Source organism: Coturnix japonica, chromosome 1, assembly GCF_054131305.1.
Source record: "Coturnix japonica strain WE chromosome 1, WE-NBRP24, whole genome shotgun sequence".
NCBI lineage: Eukaryota > Metazoa > Chordata > Aves > Galliformes > Phasianidae > Coturnix > Coturnix japonica.
The window spans coordinates 138535146-138557370 of NC_140663.1; the positions used below are offsets into that span (position 1 = coordinate 138535146).

At 35.2% G+C, this 22225-nt stretch overlaps 1 long non-coding RNA gene across 4 annotated transcripts in view; it reads right to left on the reverse strand.

Moving 5' to 3' along the window:
* Nucleotides 1-684: 684 nt before the first annotated feature.
* LOC107308029 (uncharacterized) overlaps nucleotides 685-22225 on the reverse strand; it is a 56858-nt gene continuing 35317 nt past the window's right edge. For 2 of the 4 annotated variants that reach the window (XR_014948263.1, XR_014948258.1), the window contains one exon: nucleotides 685-1004. This is a non-coding gene — a long non-coding RNA (uncharacterized LOC107308029). Of the gene's footprint in view, nucleotides 1005-9532; nucleotides 9696-22225 lie in introns of those variants that run through there. The other 2 variants (XR_014948259.1, XR_014948257.1) reach the window with 1 other exon arrangement.

Sequence of the window (22225 nt, forward strand, 5' to 3'; positions counted from 1 at the left end):
ATGAATACATGATAGTCATTCCATACAGTGAAAACTTAACTATGAGATCATTGTAAGCCCATCTTGAAATTCCTCTCTTTTTTTTTTTTCCTGTTTTTTTTTTTTTTTTTTGAAATTTGCTTTGATCTTAGTCTATTACTAAAGGTATAATCAAATCTAATATTTCCATTGGGAACATTAAATGAATGTGTTGAATCACATGGAAAGTGAGTGCATTTTGTTGCATAACATGAAAGTGCCTGAATCAGCCTTTCATACAAACTGATGTTCTGTAGAAGAAATGCTTAAGAAATTTTGATTAGCAGGAAAACTTGTAATTCTTACACAACAGTGAGTACAAAAGAATTCAAAATACTTGGTTTTTGTATTGTTTTTTTACGTATATTTAAGTACTTCATCAAAAAGCAATAAAAGCCTTCGACAACTACAAGAATAAGTGAGTCATCACTCAAAAGAGTTAAGAAGGGCTCCTTAAAATGTGTATGGATTCTGCCATGATGTTGAAGCATTCAATATTTTCAGAAAAAAAATACTTGGAATAGAAGTGAAAGTCACAAAACAACCAACTTGAGTCATCTTTTCTTCATTTAAGAGTTTATTCCAAACCACTAGGAATAAGAAAGCATAAGCAATTTGTTGTTACTGACTTACATAATTACTGAAATCAACAAAAGGCTCAAAAAATTATTCAGTTTTGAATTTTTATTGTCAAGAAAAAAATTACAATTTATCCAAAATGGAAGAAACTGAACTTAATTCTGTTTAATTAATTCTCTAATATTCTTAATTCTGTTTAATTCTCTTAATTTATTAGCTCATATTAATCTTTACGCTATCCAGAGAAGAATCTAGTATTCCCACAAAGTCGGATCTGGACCTAAAAGTGTAAGGAGTATTTTCTTGTCATTTTTATCAGGCGTCAGTGAGCCACTTTATTCTGGATTAAACTTGTAAATCTGAATAAAGAAGACTCAAAGAGAAGTTCACCCCAAATCCAGAAGCATCTGTGAAAAAGAAAAGCAGAAGCAGCTGTTCTAGTAAAAACTGATCATTCAGGTGTTTCACAAATTTTCTGTTAACTCTGAGCAACCATGCCTCTCCATTGAGGTCCTGTTGTAGCTTTTGTCCATGTAAGTATGCAGAGCATTCTTAAAATAGAACGTGGAGTAAAGAGATATTAAATGAATGAACAAATAAATAAATAAAAAGTAGAAAACATAACTGAAAGAAAAATAATCTGAGTAATACAAATATGAAGTAACATGAAGTTTCAATTGTAAATCCCTGCCAAGAAAACAGATTTTGATTAGAGCACATAAAAAATAATTCAGAGAGGCTTACAGAGAAAGAACAGCTTCTCAAAAAAAAATGGCACAGTTAGAAGTTATCTGCTGAAGACAGATAACTTCAAGATATATTGGCAGTTTTTTTTCAAGGCAGTAGCCAAGCCAGCTACATTAGGTAAACCTCAGGAGGTAAACAAACCAGAACAAATTATCATACTACCATCTGATAACAAGTTATATTGATTTCATAAACCATGTTTGCAGGTAAAGATGTTTTCTTACCATTTAATTGTAAAATATCTCTGAAATAAAAGAGATTAATCCGTGGTCAAACAGAGACTAGGATTGAGACTGGGTATTAATGCACACCTGTTATTATGTCAGGCTTTTTAGGTAATGGCTTGTGACTATTCTTTTTAAAAATGATTATGTACCTGTAGCCTAATAGACAGTTTTGTTACTCAGCATGTCAAAAATGTCAGCATAGCTCTTTGATGCATTTATTTTTTAATAGTGCTGTTGTTTGTATGTTTGTAGGAATCTATTTTTGTAATTTCTTTACTGTAGTGTCTGAGACTGGTAAGGGAACATCTGAAATGAACATGAGGCAATCAACATCATTTTGTGAACAGTTTTATATTTGAATGTATTTCTCTGGAGCCGTTTGCCTTCAAAAGGGAAGGCCCGGGAAAGTTTATTGACTGAAGACCTGACTTGGGAGCTAAAGACTCCCGCTTGATACAGGAGACTGGGGGATGGTACCACTGTATCCTGTGAAGGCAAGATAAAACCTGTTGTCTTCCTTCTTCCTTTTATCTGCTGATTTAAATTGGCAAGGCCTGAAAGGTGGGAAAAGGGATTTCCTGCTGAGATCCTAATGCCAGAAGCTGTCACTCCAAAAGAGCAGGCTCAACAACTTTGATCTAAAAGTAAGAGTTCTGTATGCCATCTTAGTTTTCAATGGAGCAATACAGTCTTGGACGACCAACCACTACTGGAGACCAGCAGGTGACACCAAGATACTGCTGGATCGAGGATTGGTGAACCACTTTGTTTTGCTGTGTTTGTATGTCTGTCTGTCTGTCTCTCTTTCCCTATTTTTTATCTTTTCTCTTCTTTTATTCTTTTACTCTGTATAGTAGCCATTGCCTAGTGTTGTCTAACATGTAAGGCTCATAAATCATAATTAGCCAATTAACCAATTTTACCTCCAAGTAGATTATTAGTTGTTTAATAGAAGGCTCTCAATAAATTGATGTGTATTATTCCTCTGAGTCTTGGATGACTCCATAGCAGAAGTGACCCCATCTGACTAGGGGAGCTGCGACTCAGGGGATAGAAAATTATCCACCTCCCTGAAAAGGCAATGAGTGAGACAAGGCATATAGGAAAGGCAGTCTGAGGTAATGTATCTTTAAATTATTTTTCAGTGTTATTTAGAAGTTGTTACATGTTGTGAGTGCTCATTTTATCTCATGCTGATCAGCTAAAGTTAAAATGCTTAATAAAAAGTGATCTCTTTCAGATTCTTTGATTTTGACTGCTAAAGATCATGGCGATCAAGACTTATAATGGTAGAGTTCATGTCCTGATATGGTTGGAGCACAGTCCTGCACAAAGACAGAGACCTGGGCAAGGCAACTGGGGACTATAGCACCTCTGTGGTTACCTGTTGAGAAAAGCTGTGTTCATCCCAGAAAAGCACCCTGTAGGCTAAACTCCTAAATCATATGCATAAACTGTAAGTAAACAGTGCTTTAAGAAGAATCTTCTGTCTTGTGAAAGGATCGAGGAAAAAGAGAGGAAGATTATGTCTGTTGTGACAATTTTCACAGTAGCTATCCTATCCTCCTCATCTGTATTTGTAGCATGTTTTGTGATTGCACAGTGTTACTAGTTTGAGATTGATCTGAGAAATTGAAAGATTTATTTATGGTCTTCAGCAAAAAAAAAATGATTATAGGAGAACTGAAAAAAATCTCTTAATGGACAACAAAATTGTTCTATATATAAACCAATTTTATGTGACTAGATATAAGCAGATAGGACTTCTCATTGTCAACACAATTCCTAATGAAAGTACAGTGCACTGTGTATATATATTTGTTTCATTCCATTGGAAATCTTCATTATTTATTTATTTATTTATTTATTTTAAACCATGATGTATAGCCAAGAAATGACAAAGGAACAGAAGGAACTGCAAACAAACAACATCCTAGCATCAAGGGAAAGATTTGTCGAGGAAGAACAGCATTACTACCATAGCAACAATCTGTTGTGTATGCATTTTTTTAAGTTTAAATGCAGCTTTATCATTTTAGTGGGTGAATGAGGTGCCCAGTTGTAACATTTTTTATATCTAAATCTTAAACTTGAGTTTCCAACACTAAAGATATTTTTCTTACTATTAAGACCGTTCTACTGAAAGGAGGTTAAATTAGTTTACTGTATTCTAATAAGACAGGGGATTTAGAAAGTGAAAATTATATTATAATACAGACCAATTACTGCTGAACAGAAAAAGAATGGAAATATTGCCATAATAGTAATTAAAAGCAGTGAATATCAGGTGTATGAATTATTAATAGAAAAGACTGCATTTGAATAGTCTTACAAAAGGTGAAATCAAGCTCAGAAGCAACCATAAACCATAGAATGGAGAACGTTTATGGGTGATCGCAAGCAGCTCACAAGGATACATACCTGGGGCTTTCATATTTCTTCCTAGAAAACTCTACGAAAAGTATGGGCTCATGCCATTCATGCATGTGCCATATAACTTCCCGAACAGTGAGGCTGAAATAGAGGATATGCTAAAATTGTGAAACATTCTGGAGAACTGCAAGTCAGTTCTACATGTCATGTAATGTGTTGAAAGAGCATTCATGTTACTATGCCTGAACAAGCCAAATTCACAGGATTAATCTCCAGTGCATCAGTACGATGAATTCATTGAATTTGTGCTATGATCTTAAACTGTGTATCCACAGCAGCCATTCAGAATTCCCAGGAGATAAACAGTTAAGTCGGAAATACAGTTATTTCTGTGTAGGATATTAGTGATTAGACTCAGAAATGCCAACCAAAGGTGTTATAATTAGGAAATGTGTACATCTATTCCTACCAATGTGTTTTCTGAATGGATGTATATACAGCATCATGCTTGAATGCCTTATGATACCTTCATGAATTATGCTTAAAACATATTGAAACATACTGTCTGCTGTCAACTGTAAAATGAATATCTACAGAAAGACTTTCTATGTTCACCTTAGTCTTACAGTTTGTGCAGACATAACTAGCTATGGTAAAACAGTATATTATGCTCAGATTTGCTATCACACATTGAACCAAATGCAACTATACAGGCAGGATGCATTAAAAAGAACATGTGAAAATTAGAATCTTCAAACACTGACACTGTAGTGCTTAAATATCACATTTTCATTGTTCCTATTATCCTTGAAATCTGTTGCTCCCAATAACCAAATTCGCTTTCATTGTGGACTAGAGATTTCAACAACTGTTCCAAGAATAACAAGAAAGGGCTCAGCTGAATAGAAGTTTCACCTAGAACATTATACTGTCTCTGAAAATAGAAAATATAGAAGCCTAAACAAAAGTAAATATGTAAATTTTTATTTCCCTTATATCTACCACCTGCTTCCAGAGATTAGTGAGTTTGAATTTTTAGTAAAGAAGCAGTGTCTTAGTATAATGCATGTCAACCAATTTTAAATGCCTGCAATCTAGATATGCAGATCTACATTTCAGCTATGTTCTTGGACGACCTTGGTAGTCTACAGAGAGAAACAGACACTTTGCTGGGCAGGTTAAAGAAACCGCAAAAATTGAGATGACCATCTCAGATTTAGCTTACATTATAAGTTCCAAAACTTATATTTGTTTTTACACTAGAACAAAATGTCTGGTATATCACAAACATTTATCTATGCATTCCACTACTGAGTATAGTGTTATGTGAAATGCATTGTTTTGTCCTGTTTTAATTTTTAATTTGATATCTATTAGTTCTATTTTATCTTGTTTGGAAAACAAAACAAAACAACAAAACAACAACAACAACAAAAAATCAATCAAAATATCCCTTGTATAATATGTTTTATATTATTAGAGATACTAAGCATTAATCATAGAATCACAGAATCGTCTGGGTTGAAAAGGCCCTCAAAAATCAATTTCAATGTCCCTGTCACAGGCAAGGATGCCAATCACTACACCAGGCTGCTCAGAGACACATCCAGCCTTTATACCTGAAAGAGGTGGCCTGCTCTCCTTCTGGGCCTGCTCTCTTTTGGGACTTCTGTCAGACTGTGGAGGAAACTGGAATTAACATTTCATTCACTTTTGCTGATGTTCCGTCTCCTTGCTGAAAGAATACCTTCACACCACACTAAAAAGATATTTTTAAATGTGTAGTTTCTCAATAAGGTTAGTTAACTTCACTCTATTTTTTCAATTTCTTTATGTATGTTTGTTTGTTTGATTGATTGATTGATTTCAGTTCTTGGTTAACTATCATGAATAAATGTAACTCCATTATTCTAGTTAGCATTCTCTATTGGAAACACATACTTCTTTAAACTCCTCGCATTATTAGCTTTTTCCTTCCTTGTCATGTGACAATTTCAGTATCATAATTAATTTTTATTTATTTATTTATTTATTTATTTATGTATTCTGAACTTTATTTTTCACATTTGGATGGTTTACACTAATATAAGACTATAAGTCTGGAAATAAGAATTAGAATGATTCAATATGTAGTAGATATAACAAGTCTATCAAATTCTGAATGATTGCCTTTTAATGAAAACATTGTTTAAGATGGTTGAAATGCTACCTACTTCAGTAGCAGAACTATGATTTAAGTACTTAAGCCCATGATAAGGACCATGTTATTTATATGTGTTGTGATGTTAATGCTCTTAAGTAACCTGTCTTTCTGATGCCTTAACCAAGAATATTAACTATCCAGAATTCCAAGTGAACCAATAAATAAGATTCAAACATTCTAGCTTCTGAGTTATTCTTGAGTTTGTTCTAGCATTATCTCTGGAGGTTACACTAATGTAAACTAGCAAAAGTAGGAAGGCCCGAATATAGGACAGACATGGAGAAAAGGCTTCTTCAGAAACACCTGAGTAGGTTATAGACAAAACATCTCTAGTGTGGATGCAGTCAGGATAAACTGTTCTCATTGTGAAGGCTTGTCAGTTCAACCAAAAGCCTATTTGGCTTTCCAGACAGTTTAGTATGCCCAGAAATGTAATAAATCCATGCTAAAGTTACTAACTATTCTAGGAAAGGTGAAAAAATTGTCAGGCCATTTATTACATCTCATTAATTACTGTACCCTAATCCTTTTGGTTCATCCTTTTCCCATCTTCAAAAGTGAAATAAAAGACAGTAGATAAATCTTTTATTATAGTAATGTGATTGAACAGTGACATATTGACTGAGGCAGAATTATGTTTTTACCCCTAATTTAACTGATATTCTTGCAAATTCACAAATTGAAACAGTTCTGTTTGGTTTATATTTTGCAAATCAAAGCCAGTGATAGAAGTTTCTCAAACCAAAGTATAACCTCCTTTACACTTCTGCAACTGATTTGTCTCTAAATTGTGTTCTAAATCACAAGTGCAAATATATATAGATGTATGCATAATTTAGTAAAAAAATATATATCAATTTTTTTCTTCTTATATTGGATACGAGTAACTAATTTTAACATTATACTACAAGTGCAATTTGTCCTAATGTTATCAGAAGTATGCATTTTACAGGAAAACAAACAAACAAACAAACAAAACACACACAAACAAAAAAAAAAAGCAAATGAATATATACTGATATAAAAAATCTTCAGAACTGACATTCTCAATTACAAAAAGGTCACATTTCACATTTTCAATATCATTCTAACATCAACTATTCAATACTTGTTTTTTCTCAAAAATATATTCTTGGAACACTTTTGCATCTTACATACTTCAGAGACTTTGATCTTCTTGTCTCTGGAAGCCTCAGTAAAAACAGTTCAACTTGAAAGCACATGAGAAGAAAAAAAGTCCCAACTTTATTTCTAACCTTTTTCTAACCTTGTAATTGCTGAATATTGAATGAAAATTTAATATGTTGGTCATAAAAGGTGCTGCAACTGATTGCCCTGACAAGTTACAGATACCCCATTTCTGGAGGTATTCAAGGCCAGCTTAGCTGGGGCTTTCTTTTACCAACTTGATATAGTGAAAGATGCCCTTTCCCCTTGCCAGAGGATATAGATCTAGATTACATTTAAGGTCTCTTTGAACCCAAACCACTGTGTGAGTCTGTGAAAGTCAAGGAAAGGAATCATAAAATGGTTTTAGGTTAAAAGAGGAGAGATTTAGATTAATGTTAATACACAATTCTTTACTCAGGGGGTAGCAAGGCAATGGAACAGACTACCCAGATAAACTGTGAATGCCCCACCTATGGAGCTGTTCAAAATAAGGTTGGATGGGGCCCTGGTGTCATGGTTTGATGATTTTTGGTTACTGGTATTCCACATCATAACATCATGTAATGCACTGGGAGTTAAAGTGTTAATGCTCCAGTTCTGGGTACCTGCCCAGAGGAGAAGAAGAACTACATTCCCCAGGGGACTTTGCAGTCAGAGAGGAAATATAACTCCTGGCAAGGTCACCTGACTGGCTTTTTTGTCTCAGTACTCCTCTCCTTCACCTCTCCTCGCCACTGCCCGTCCCAATTGTGGGCATTATGTCAGTATCAGTGTAAGGCCTTCAGCTGTTTGGACAGTCTCTCCTCAGTTTGTTGCTGTGCTTTTAATTATTTTGGGGTCCAGTTTCCTTTTTCTGGAGGTGTGGATTTTATGAAATCCCTCTGCCCCACTTGTCACGGAACTGTGCCAGACCAGCCCGTAAACCGCTGACACCTGGACTGCCTGACCTAGTGGATGGGAACCCGGTCTATAGCAGAGTTGGAACTAGATTATCTTTGAGGTTCCTTCTAGCCCTTCTGATTCTGTGAAAAACATATGTGTGACATCTACACTGTAGAATAAATAATTATCTAAATTAATGTTGGTTTTTATTTGTAGATGTGATAAAGTGAATAAATGTGTGCAAGTGAGTTTGTGTGCACATGCATTCACATGCACGTTTGTGCATAAATTAACTCACAGAACTGCTTTATGCAAAGATTTTGAGTAAGAATAAGCAATATGCTTAATTGAAGTAATAACAGATTGTTCTAGAAGAGAGCAAATCAAAGTCACAGATGGAATCTTTACCACTTTATAAAGTGTTATATTTGGACTAAAAGACTGCTTTGATTTGTTGCAATATACAAGACAATTTGCCTTGCAAGGCCAAGCAGGTATTTTTAATTGTGAAGTCTGCTAGAGAAAAAAATAGTTTCCTCTAGTTCTTATCTACCTGTATATTATAAAGAAAGCGATGGAATCAGAGCTTGACTTTGATACCCTATGTACTATTAAAAATATATATTTTTTAAGTTTTATCTTTTCAGTGGAAAAAAAATCATTATTTTTGTTTGTTTGCTTTGTTTTGTTGTTGTTTGTTATTTTCTGAACAATTTCATACCTTACGCACATGGAACATTTTCATTTGGACTATTGAACACTCTTAGAAATCATAAACTCTGTGCTTGTTCACATACAGAAATGGATGTGTAGATTCATAGTACACAGAGTGTTGATGGTATTGTAAAATTGCTTTGACTCCTGTAGCAGGATGATTCTTGAACAAAGTTGATTATTTGTACAAAATACAAACTTTCTTTAAAATTATACATTGTAAATTACAATCGTATTCTAGTACATTCTTAAACTGACACCTATTTGAATTGCCTTATCATTAATATTATTATTATTATTATCATTTCCAAGAAGGAATCTGATTTTCCTTCTGAAGGATTGTTATTCTCCAACAGTGATTAATTAACAGTTAATATGTTGTGTATTCCTTGAATACATTCAATAAAGTGTTTGAATATCTGCTTGTTTTTGTTTGTTTGTTTGGGGGTTGTTGTTTATTTCCTTTCTTGATTGGTCTGTGTGGCTTTGTTTGTTTTTACTGTTAGCTTTACTGTGCATCCTAAAAGAACACTGGACAACTGTGTTTATCAATAAACAATAATAATAAATAACAACAAACAATAAAGACTCTCTGTAAACCATGTAATTCATTACAAAATTGAGATAATGATGTAGTGGGTCATTTATTTGTCTATTGTTTATTATTATACATTCACCATTAACTTATAATTACAAGATAACTCTGCTAGAGGTATTGTAGAGGTAGATTCATATGAACATATTAAGGCCAGTTTCTGTACTCATCACTGAGAAGTACATATCTGTAAGGTAAAAAAAATAAATAAAATCAAGGGTTACTTTAAACTGACATAAATTATCGTAAGTACAAACTGAAAACAATGCAAAATAAAACAAAGAATAGAAGCAACACAATAGCGTAGAAGTGTTGTATCAGTCTCACTTTTACCTGTCCACTGGCTTTGTACTCTGACTCAATTGCCTTGACTTGTCTTCTCCTCAAGAGTCAGTGCTATACCACATCCTGTGGAAAATATGATGATTCTAAACTTGTTACTGCTAATGAGCTCTTGTATTACAGCTAAATTTGCATTTCTATATATCCTCTTATTACTACATTCAATTGGATTTTGTCTTGTATATATGAACATACACATACATAAATACATATATGAGCCCTTAAGTTACTCATAAATATCTTAATCTACATTTTTTTTTTCCTGAAGCTTGTTTATTTATTGGTTTGATTTTGTTGATTTGTTTTTGTTTGTTTGCTTGTTTTGATGTTGAAGTTTACCTTTCTTTCTAGTCTTATTCTGCTACTAATTTTGTTACTCATGAGGCATATCTGATGGGTCTGATGTCCTACCCTCATGGGATACTTTGGGTCACAAACTCCACTGTCCTGGTCCATTTGTCTGTGATCATTCTGAGCAAAGTATGTATTTCATCTAGTCACCATTTATTTTCTGTAACAGGTGGAAAGACAGCACTGTGTAGAAACACTGCACTCCATTTTAGATGCAAAATGTGACTGAAGAGGAAGAAATGGGAATAATAATGCAGACTGAGCCATAGAATTCAGCAGATTCCAAAAGTCATAGAACTTCATCACTGCTGCATTTTATAAATAGGCTTTTTGTCATTTTCACTGACTGCCAATTTCCTTTTTATGTTTGCTGTTCATTAGCACTTCATACAGCTCTACTCATCATCCTGTCCAGTCATACCAGAAGATACCTATTCTGGTTCAGTGAAAATCTATAGAAAAAAAACGTTGCTCCTGTGAAATAGAGTTTCATTTCTGCCTAAAAATGTATTACATGAAAAAAAAAGGTAATAATGATTAGAAAGCTGAGGTACTGATATTTTTTTAATTACATTAAATAAAAATAAAACAGGGAAACCAGTGAAAATAGTAATAAAAAGTAACATAATTTATAATAATTAAAAAATAATAACTTATGGATTTTTGGATTAATAAAGTATAAAATGAAAAAGCTAATTAAGGTTAGTAGTGCTAATCCTCATGAAGCCTGTTACAGTGATGTATGTCAGAAGTACTCCCAGGTGGAAAGGTAGGGGAAAGAAGAAAATAGGAGTGCAGAATATAGGTGACAAAATACAAGTTGCAAAGCATCATAAATTACTTCTATGATAAAGGAGTACAAAATGAAATATCTTTCTTGCTTTTATCAGAACACTAGCAAGACAGAATATAAGTGCTGGGAGCTCATTTGGGATTGCTAAAATATTTTAACTTTTATCAGCTATGTATTATCTCTGCTTCCCAGAGTATGAACAGCTACTTACTATCATATAACTTCTTTCACTCCCCAAAGTCCATTCTAAAGAATATGTCCTAGAAACAAAAGTAGACTGAGGTAGAATTTGAACTTTTTCCTCATTATCTCAAGATAATTCCTCTTACTGTAAAAACTTCAAAATTCTGTAAGGAAATGGATGACAGTGATAAGGAAATATGTGGGTTTTTATCGGATATCCATGTGTTTTAGCACAGATATATTTCCTCAGTGAAGACAACATTTTATAATATATTCTGGATGTCAAATCATAGAATCACAGAGTGGCCTAGTTTAAAACGGGCAACAATGATCAGAGAGGTAATTCTCTGACAAAGGGAGCAGAAGAGCCAACATGTAGACCAGACTCTCTACACAGGGAGGTCTGCTGCTTCCTGGGAGCCAGGGTCAAACATAAGAGGAAGAAACTTCCTTCCCTAGTTTGGTCCTCAGTTTACTATCCCCTATTGTTATTTCAGGTTGGCAGCAATGGTATAGGAAGAAATTCCCCAAAGACAATGAAAAAGGTGTTCAGAGCCTCAGGGAGACAGGTAAAGGGTTTGGGAGCACAAGTTGTGTTCTCCTCTATCCCTCCAGTTATGGGGAAGAAAATATGATGGGCCAATGGATTAATACCTGGCTCCAAGCCTGGTGTGCCTGGCAGGGATTTGCATTTTCTGACCTCTGCTCTGTTTGCATGAGACCAGGCACCAATAGGAATAGCTTCTCCCAACAGTGGAAAGAGATCTTAAGATGGAAGTTGAGATGGTTCATTCAACTTCCCAGACATCTGCTGGATTTATGAAACCCCAGGGGGCCTCTGGAGGGCAGGATTTGGTCTCTTTCAGACCATGGTTGAGAGAGCCCCCTAGAAAGTAGTTCTGGAGAGCATGGGAGCCCAGGAAGGCTGGAAATGCTTTAAGGAAGTAATTTTAATGGTGCAGGAGGTGACCATCCCCAGGACATGGAAGATGAGCCAATGGGCAAGGAGACTAGATTGGGTGAACAGAGAACTTTGGCTGGAACTCAAGAGCAAAAGGAAAGTTTATAGTCTCTGGAGAGCTACTTATGATTACAGGTACATAATGAAGCTGTTCAGGGAGAAAATTAGAAAAGCAAAAGTCCAGCTAGAACTGAACTAGGCCACTATGATGAAAGACAACAATAAATATTTTTGTAAATACATCACCAGTAATAGGAGACCTATAGAGAATCTCCATCCCCTGTTGGATGCCAAGGGCAACCTGGTGACCAAGAATCAGGATAAGGATAGTAAGACTTGTTATTCCCTGGGAACACAGCACCTTGAGCTGGTAGATAGGTATGGGAAACAGAATAAGCCCTGTGTGATCCATGATGACATTATTAAGAACCTGCTCTGGAAGCTGGATGCTCACAAGTCCATGGGGCCAGACGGACTGCACCCTAGAGTGTCGAGGCAGTTGGCAGATGTGGTTACAAGCCACTCTCCATCACTCTTCAACAGTCTTTGCAAACTGAGGATGTCCCAGCAGACTGGAGAATGGCGAATGTGATGCCCATCATCAAAAAGGGCTGGAAAAATGATCTTGGTAGCTACAGACCTATCTGTACCCAGGGAAGGTTATGGCATATATAGTCTCAGGTGCCATCATGGACTTTGTAAAGGTCAACCATGGGATCAGGCCCAGTCAGCATGGTTTATGAATGGTAAATCCTGTCTGACAAATCCGATTTCATTCTACGACAAGGTGAGCTGCTTAGTGGATGAGGATAATGATGTTGATGTTGGCTACCTACTTCAGTAAGGCCCTTGACACTGTCCCCCACAACATCCTAATGGAAAAGCTGGCTGCCCATGGTTTGGATGGGTGTATGCTCTGCTGGATGAAACACAGGTAGGATGGCCAGGCTGAAAGAGTTATGGTCAATGGACTTAAATCCATAAGTCAGGAGTGGTGCCTGCCAGGGCTTGTTACTGTGGCTGCTTCTATTTAACATTTTTATGAATGATCATGATGAGGGGCCTGAGTTCACCCTCAGTAAGTTTTCAGATGACACCAAGTTGTGAGGGAGTGTTGGTCTGCCTGAGGGGAAAAATGGCACTACAGAAGGACCTGGATAGTCTGGATTGATGGGCAAGGCAAACTGTATGAGTTTCAATAAAGCCAAGTGTCGGATCCTGCATTTTGTTTGCAACCACCCCAAGCAACCCTACGGACTTGGGAATGAGTGGCTGGAAAGCTGCCTGATGGAAAGGGACCTTGGTGTACTGATGGACAGTTGGCTTTATATGAACCAGCAGTGTGACCAGGTTGCCAAGAAGGCCAATGGTATCCTGGCTTCTATCAGGAATGATGTGGTGAGCAGGACTAGGAAAATAATCCTGACCCTGTACTCAGCAACAGTGAAGCCTCACCTGGAGTACTGTGTTCAGTTTTGGGCACCTCAGTACAAAAAGGACATTGAGGTGCTGCAGCAGGTGCAAAGAAGGGCAACAAAGCTTGTGAAGGTCTTGGAGAATATGCCCTATGAGAAGAGATTGAGGGAACTTGGGCTGTTAAGTCTGGGGAAGAAGAGGCTGAACGGAAACCTTGTTGCTCTCTTCCAGTATCTGAAAGGTGCTTACAGCGAGAGCAGCATTGGTCACTTATCACTGGTGACAGATGACAGGATGAGGGGAAATGGACTTAAATTGCACCTTGGGTAGTTTAGGCTGGATATCAGGAAAAGCACTTTTTCATGGAAAGGGTTGTTAAGCACTGGAATAGGCTCCCCAGGGAGGTGTTTGAGCCATCATCCCTGGATCTGTTTGGATATGGTGCTCAGGGACATGATCTAGCAGCGAGTTGTTAGGATAGTATGGTTAGGCCATGGTTGGACTTGATGATCTTAAGGTCTTTTCCAACCTGAGTGATTCTATGATTATATGATCTACAGTTAAGATCCATAGTTAAGATGGATTTAGAGATTAAGAAAATAAAAATAAGAAGAGAAGGGAGGGGAAAAAGGAAAAGGAAAAGAAAAGGAAAAGGAAAAGGAAAAGGAAAAGGAAAAGGAAAAGGAAAAGGAAAAGGAAAAGGAAAAGGAAAAGGAAAAGGAAAAGGAAAAGGAAAAGGAAAAGGAGAAGGAAAGAGAAATAGTGCCTTGAATGTGCCTTCACTTTACGAAAGAAAACCTACACTTTTATTGTTTGGCTTCAACAAGTTTCTATATATGTGGAGGAGGGTAATTTCCCATTGCTGGATAATTACCTTGATTAAAATGTGTAGAAATACAAATGAGAGAAAATGCACTGTCGTGGCTTTTTAAGAATAGAGATATGAAAACTATCAACCTGTTCTTAATGTGGAGCACCCAGCGTAGTGACTCACTTCATGATTCATATAGTTATCATTATGCAAGGCTGTTTATATTCTCTTCCAAACTCTTTCTACTTTTTTCATGGCCTTCTATTTGGACTTCATTCTCAAGAAAACATCTGTATTTTGTTATATAAGACATTCTAGTTCAGTGGAATAGTTAAAGGTAGCACACTAAATCTCTCTTTTATGTCTTTATGTTGCAATAGGCTAGATGAAAATATGTGGAGAGATGTTTTATTGACCCTAGGGATCTTTGTTCCCAAACAAATAAATATCTTAACTGGTAGGCAACAGATGTGTCAGTCCACTCATTCTGTATGACTCCTGTATTCCTGACTATACAGTGACAAAGACTCAAGCAGAGGAAATGAGAGAATATGTTATGGGCAGAACATTTCCTGGAGTTTAGAGCAGCTGAATCTTCACTAGATTCTAGAGGAAATTGGAACCCAGGTTTCACATTTCTGAAAACAACATATTAGCAGCTCTGTAAAATAAATGATGGCTAACAATACTGGCTGTAAATGGTTTTATTCAGTTCAGTGTCTACTGAAGGACATTCATCAATACTGAGCATTTCCTTCAGCTAGCTCTAGGCAGTGCTTGATAGAACACACGGACTTTTTGCCTATGCTCTGTATTAATCTAACTTAATTGAATACAAAGGGAGTCCATGTGCATGCAATTTACAAGGTGTTATGCATCATATGTGACTATATGCTAGGTCTAGGATAGTTATTTTTATAAGGATGTATCCAAATAAGTGTTTAATTTTTCCTAAAATCTGTTTCCCTTTCTAGCTATCTAAAATTAACATGATTTGTACTTATTTTTCTTTTAGGAATTAAAATGTCTGACATAAAGGATACAAATCTTGAGTCAAAGTATAAAGACTGTAGACAATATCAACTGTTAAAAATAAGAAAAGAGTAGTAAAGATAAGCAAGAACCAATATAATTTAATCATGAAAGTGATGTGGACTCATTTACAGAATAAATGATACAGAGTAATAAAGCTATATCAGATAAATATGATTTGAGTAGCAACTTGTTCATAACCTCAGGGGAATCTGGTGAGTCATAAAACAGACCTCCAATCTTCAGAAATCCGGCAATTTGCATAGTGTTCAGTTCCTATTTGCCTGTGCTCATATTTTCTAGTTTGGGCTTCTAAGTTATTAGTGTCCTGCTAACTATACGTAAATGCCTTTCACATGAATGAATTCAGGTAAAACTCTTTGCTTAATTATTACTTTTCTGACTAAATTCTGAATTCCTGGTGTCGTTTCACAGAATCACAGAATTACTGATGGGAGGGACCTCTAGAGATCAAGTTCAACCCCCTGCAAAGCAGGCCCCCTAGAGCAGGCTACACAGGTAGGCATCCAGGACAGTCTTGAGTATCTCCAGAGGAGAATACACAACCCCTCTGCACATCCTGTTCCAGTGCTCCATCACCCTTATGGTGAAAAAGTTCCTCTGCGCATTGGTGCAGAATTTCCTATCCTCCAGCTTATGGCTGTTTTCCCTTGTCTTGTCCCCACAGACCACTGGAAAGAGGTTGGCCATATCTCTTTGACTCCCATACTTAGGATATTTACATATATATAGTATATATATTTTTTCCTTATTATAATTTTAAAAAGCTACTTTTGTTTATGGTTAAAACTAAACCCTTCTAGGAATAAATTATATTCTACTCAGAACCAATGCATCACTTCACCTTTCTATATTATTTTCTAACATTCTTAGCAAAGGATACGTTGTTGCAACCTTTTGACTTTTAATGTTTTTGTTTCAAACCAATGTTCTTTTTACATATATTCCTGCAGTCTTTCCATGAAAAAGACACTGTAACACAATCGAGAACACAAATTTGTGAAAACAACTGTTTTCCCACATTGAATATTCTGCCATTCTCATTTTCCTAACATTATTTCTTTGGAAGATATGTGATACATTTGTAATAATGAGGAGCTCTCAATTTGTACAAGAAATAATAGAGTGCAGTTCTTCTGGTCTATTCCATTGAACAGACAGACTTTTCCTGTCTTTGATGGTTCTATTCATTCTTTCTATTAGGTTGACATTTTTAATTTATATTTTTGAGCCAATTACAGTCTTTCCAGTAAATCCCAACAAGATATCTATTTTACCAGTAGGCAAGGTATTGCTATTGCTCATACTGGAAAAGCTTCCACCTAAAAAAAAAATAAAAAATAAAAAGGAAAAAAAAAAAATAGAAAACTGCTATATTATTTTATTTTCTCAGCATGCTGAGGAAGAGCCCTGGGAAATGTATTTTAAACAGAGAACTTATATATTTTTTCATTGAGATACATATTAATCATTCATCTTGTTTTTTCATCGCTAATCTGCGTGGAGTAAGGCAAAACCTTAGAATTATCACATATGACGTATGATTCTGTTTGTGTCTATCACTGTCTTCTTTCCAATCTGTCTGGATTCTTTATTCCCTCATGTCCTGTTGGGGATAATTTTGGGGATAATTTACATAAGACAAATTCTTCTAAATCTGCTCTAGCATTATCTTATTTTCTTTGCATATGAACAAGCAGCTGTCTGTTGCTGAAGTTAATGTTGGTTCATAGGATTTTAAAGACAAGTCCTGTGGCAATAGTTTTCTTCTGCCTGTAGCAGAATAGTTTTTTGTTTGTTTGTTTGTTTGTTTTAATTAGTTTTTTATTAGTTTTTTTTGTTGTTTTTTTTTTTTTTAATCATCACTGCACCAATATTTGACATATCAGAGAATCAGAAGATATGAACAGATTTATATTCTATTCATGAAGAAAAGCAAAGAAAGTTGCATCTTTTTATGAGATTTATAGTTATACCAATTTCTGGGTACAAGAGGCTTGTACTTACTTCTTCATTAAAATCAGTGTTAAAGTGAATGCAAAATAAGAAAACAGAAAATTTTGTAGCATTCATTTAAAAACAAGCCTCATTTTCCAACATTATGGAGATTTGTGTGTGATTTAAGAAGTAATTTACAGGTATACCAATCAGCATATGAATTAAAATCATAACAAATATATAATTGAGCTTGAATTTTCCTTTGCAGAAAAAACATGAGAAAGATATTTTGCAAATTCTGGATAATTTAAATCATTCCTTGAAATCTTTTACATCTTTAGAGCTGACAGCTTCTATTCACCAGTGAACATAGCTTTGATAGCCTTGACGTTACTATTGCCATGCAGGAAACTTTTCTCTAGGAATAGAAAAAGTAATAAAGAATGAAATCAATCTGTCATAATTTAGAAATATTACATTAGCTGTCATATTCCAAGATCATCATCTTAAGCTCTCTGTATAGTCAATAGAAATAGACACCTTCAGAACTCAGCTCATCTCAGTCTATCTATCTGTGATAGATTAAGAGTCACTCCCAGGAGATATTTGCTGTTTTCATTGCTTATAGGGAATCACAAAGTGCCTCTATAAAATGCAGACATCTAATTCATAGATGTTTAAACTGGTGGAATGAATCGAGGAAAATGATCCTTTTTTCCCTATTTATTTATTTATTTATTTATTTAGTCTTTAACAGATTTATGTATTTATTTATTTATTTATTTATTCCCACAGTTATTCTGCTAACTGAAGGCTAAGGAATTTTAAGAGCTTGAGAAACAACTATATAAAAAAATTATATCTGTTTATCTTGTCCCTTTCCTTTCCAAATGACATAATTTTTGCTAGCTGGGTAAGAGACTTTAGGGATGGGAATTGAGTTTAAAATTATCCATATCCTACACTGCTTGAGGTATTATTGGATATCTAAGATATCTGTTTAGCATTTGTAGATAGGACATACTACCCAGAGGAGGTTCATCCATTTCTGAAATTACAACTGGACAAAGGTAGAATAACTTGGAGTGTGTAAAATAATATTAGACATCTATTAATAGACATATTGACATTCCTCCCCACTCCTCTTTTTTCCTGCTACATTTGAACTCATTTAAAGCATTAATTCTTTGGTATTCATGTTTCTACAACGCACTAATCAAACCCATGGGTAATATAAAATAACAGCACTCATGGACTTCAGTAGAAAACAGTCATGCAGATGAAAACAAAGTACTCAGAGGAATGTGAACACAAGACAGCTATTAATGTAGAAATACTTAAATCAAGTATTAAATCAATTGTTCAAGAAGGACAAAAGGGCCTAAGTTAATGTAAAAGAAAAGACCCATAAATTCTTTAGGAACTTTGTAGATAGCTGATATGATCTTGAAATATTCATTGTGTCAAGTGCATTGATCAAAGCACCCTAAACAATTATTATATCCTTTGGAAAAAACAAAACAAAACAAACAGGGATCTTGATAAAGTATATTAACTGATTTTTTTTTTATTTTTTTTTTTTTTTTAAACAAATATAAACTCATCAGTAACAGATCAGTGATAGGAACGATTCATAGGAATGAATCACAAAATTTTGCTTCCTCAAGTATATGAACCTATCTGTTGCTGAGTATTCTCACTTTTGAAATCCACTTTAGCGACACTAGCAATGTCAGTTTAAGTTTACTTTTTTTTCCATGCTATGCCCTCTGCCTTCACGTCCTGGCAAATACATCTGCCGCAACTAAGACATGGCACACCTCATAGCTTTTCTTGAAACCACTGTAATGGTGACAGCTTTCTGTGGTTTCTATGTGATTGATCTGCCTAATCTTTAAGTGTGATTCTCTTAGTTCTCCTTATAGATGATACAAAATGGTAGTCTCATAGGAGAGCTTATACACTGAGCACAGGTTGATCTCCACTCTGTCTCCTTCTGATATCTTTTTTAAAGCAGTTTATCAATAAAAAATTGCATAATTATCTGTAACTTTCAATTAATGTGATGGCATCACAAGGAGTACTTTATAATATGTAGGCAATAAAATGCAGATCATGGTATCTGCTGAGCTTTTCTGATAATGTAGATACAACAGAGTTTTTAACTCTGCAGTTCATTTCTTTTGAAGTTAAGGACACAATATACTGGTTTTACACACTGAACTTGTTAACTTTCTTTTAATTCAGTGGTCATCCAAGCTTTTATAATTATTATTCCACAACAACATAATCCATAAGAGTATTTTAAAATCACAATGTCTTCTTCTGGAGATTCTGTTTTTTCACTGGAGATTACCTTTCCCCAGTTATCTTGTTATCTTCTTAACTGAGAATTTTAGGAATACCTGCCTGTAGTATCACCTTTTTTTTTTTTTTTTTTTTTTTTTTCCCCTTGAGACACTTCTTAGTGTTGGTAGTATTTTGTTTACGTTTCTACCTTGGTGTACTGTTATCACCATTACTTGTTCAGTATAGAGTTCTTCTTATGCCACAGATCCTTCTATACAGATTTCCATTTCTAATTTTTTTTTTAATTTTGTTTGTTCATTTTGTTTTGTTTTGTTTTGTTTTGTTTTTTAAATAAGATTATAGACACAAATAGTTTGATCTTTAAATAAATCCTTTGTTTCTCATTTATGTAAAAAAAAAATCCCTTTTTGCACTGGTAAAATGATGAAGAAGACTATTTTGAAAGACAAACTTTATAGCAAAATGCCATTAGTATTAAAGTACTGTGAATAGTATCTTTCCTACGTATTAGCCTTCACTTTATTTCTAAAATTATGAAATCCTTCTTCAAGTTACAATATCAGTGTTAATAAATAGAAATTTCAGAGGTTTCATTCTTTTTAGTTTATTGTTTTCTTTCTCCCTCAGTAATTTCCTGCCTCTTACAGCAAAACAGATATTTGTAAGTGGGACCTGTACAGTTATCTAGTTTCTTTTTGATTGCTACTCATTTAATGTTACACTGACACCATCAAGGGAACTACATACTTTTATAGCACATAACAAATAAGAAATGACTTCAGAATGGGAGACAACTGCAGCACATGAGTAAATACTTTTTGTCATTTTGTGCTGAAAAACAGTGTGTTTCCACCAAAAAAAGGAATAAATCTTTAAATCTTAAGGATAAAGATATTCTTCTGCTTTGTGACAGTGCAGCTAAGGTATTTCTGTCTACAAAACACTTCATGTTAGAGTCTTATGATTCTGTTAGCAGATGATATATTCATAGAATCATAGAATTACCCAGGTTGGAAAAGACCTTGAAGATCATCAAGTCCAACCGCAGCCTAACCAGTACCCTAACTCTAAAAACCCTACACAAAATCATATCCCTGAGTACCACATCCAAACGGCTCTTAAACACATCCAGGGATGGCAATTCAACCACCTCCCTGGGGAGCCTATTCCAGTACCTAACTACCCTTTCTGTAAAGAAGTTCTTCCTAATATCCAACCTAAACTTGCCCTGGCACAACTTGAGACCATTTCCCCTCGTCCTGTCACTTCTCACTAGTGAGAAGAGACCTACCCCACTCTCACTATAAGAACCTTTCAGGTACTGAAGAGGGCGATAAGGTCTCCCCTCAGCCTCTATTTCCCCAGACTAAACAGCCCCAGCTTCCTTAGCCTCTCCTCGTAGGGCTAGTTCTCCAAGTTCTTCATGAGCCTTATTGCCCTTCTCTGGACCTGCTCCAGTACCTCTGAATGGTATGGTACCTCATACTTTCTGAATGGAGATTCAGAAAAATGAGGGAGGAAACTCCATCAAGGGAGGTTATAGACATAATAACTTGTAAGTTGAATCTTTCTGAGATAACTCTCTTTAAATTTTTGTTATTAGTGTTTGATCACATTGCCACATAAGCCATAAGAAAAGGGTAGAGAATCGAACCAAACATCACCAGTATGCGGGTCATGTTGCAATAGTCATAGACAGGGCAAAGTGCAAACAGAAATATCAGATCTGATTTCCACCCCTAGCATTGTTGTATTTTCCTGATATTTTCATCTAAAATATTTTAAAGTTCTGGATTTTGTTTAGCACATTTCATCCACTCAGTGTCGTTTTTGTTTGGTCAAGTCTCACATTTTTGTTTCTATTCTTTTTAAGGAATTCACTTAACTCCTGTCTACTGATTGAAAAATCATATATTTTGTGCACTTAAAGTACACCATGCCTTCCTCAAGATTTTTAATTGTTTCTTTCCCAAGTATCTGTTTCTTTGCTGCATCAACATTACCTTTCTTGACATTGTGGAGCCATTTCTAAGAAAACTTTCTGCAGCTCAGAAATCATATTGTATTTATTATCTGGTACATCCCAGTAGAAGCCTTTGTTACTGCTGCTCCAGGACATGTGTGGTTTCAGAACATAGTTTAAATGTATAGTTTGTTTACTCTGTCCATAGTGTGGGAAATATTTCTTTATCAGCTCTTATTTATTCACTGGCTGTGCAATTGAGATCACTTTTCCAGAAAATATTCAGAACACTCAGTATGATCATGAACTTCTACCAGAGTGGTTGTGTTTTTCTCCTGGAATACTCTCAAAGCTTTGGCTGGCAGAGATACTGAGAATAAATCCTCCTATGCATTCTGAGTCACAGCAAGTTTTCTCACATGTAACTCAGTAGAGCCTTAATTTAAAAGGGAGTGAACTGCCAATAGAATGTACTCTGTGAGAAAATCTCAGTTCTGAAATAGATTAGAGAAGTTATCTTTAGCAGTCATCAGAAGAAGTTGATAGAGAACCTATTACTACAGGTTTCTCCTAAAGCTGAGCTTTCATAATAATTG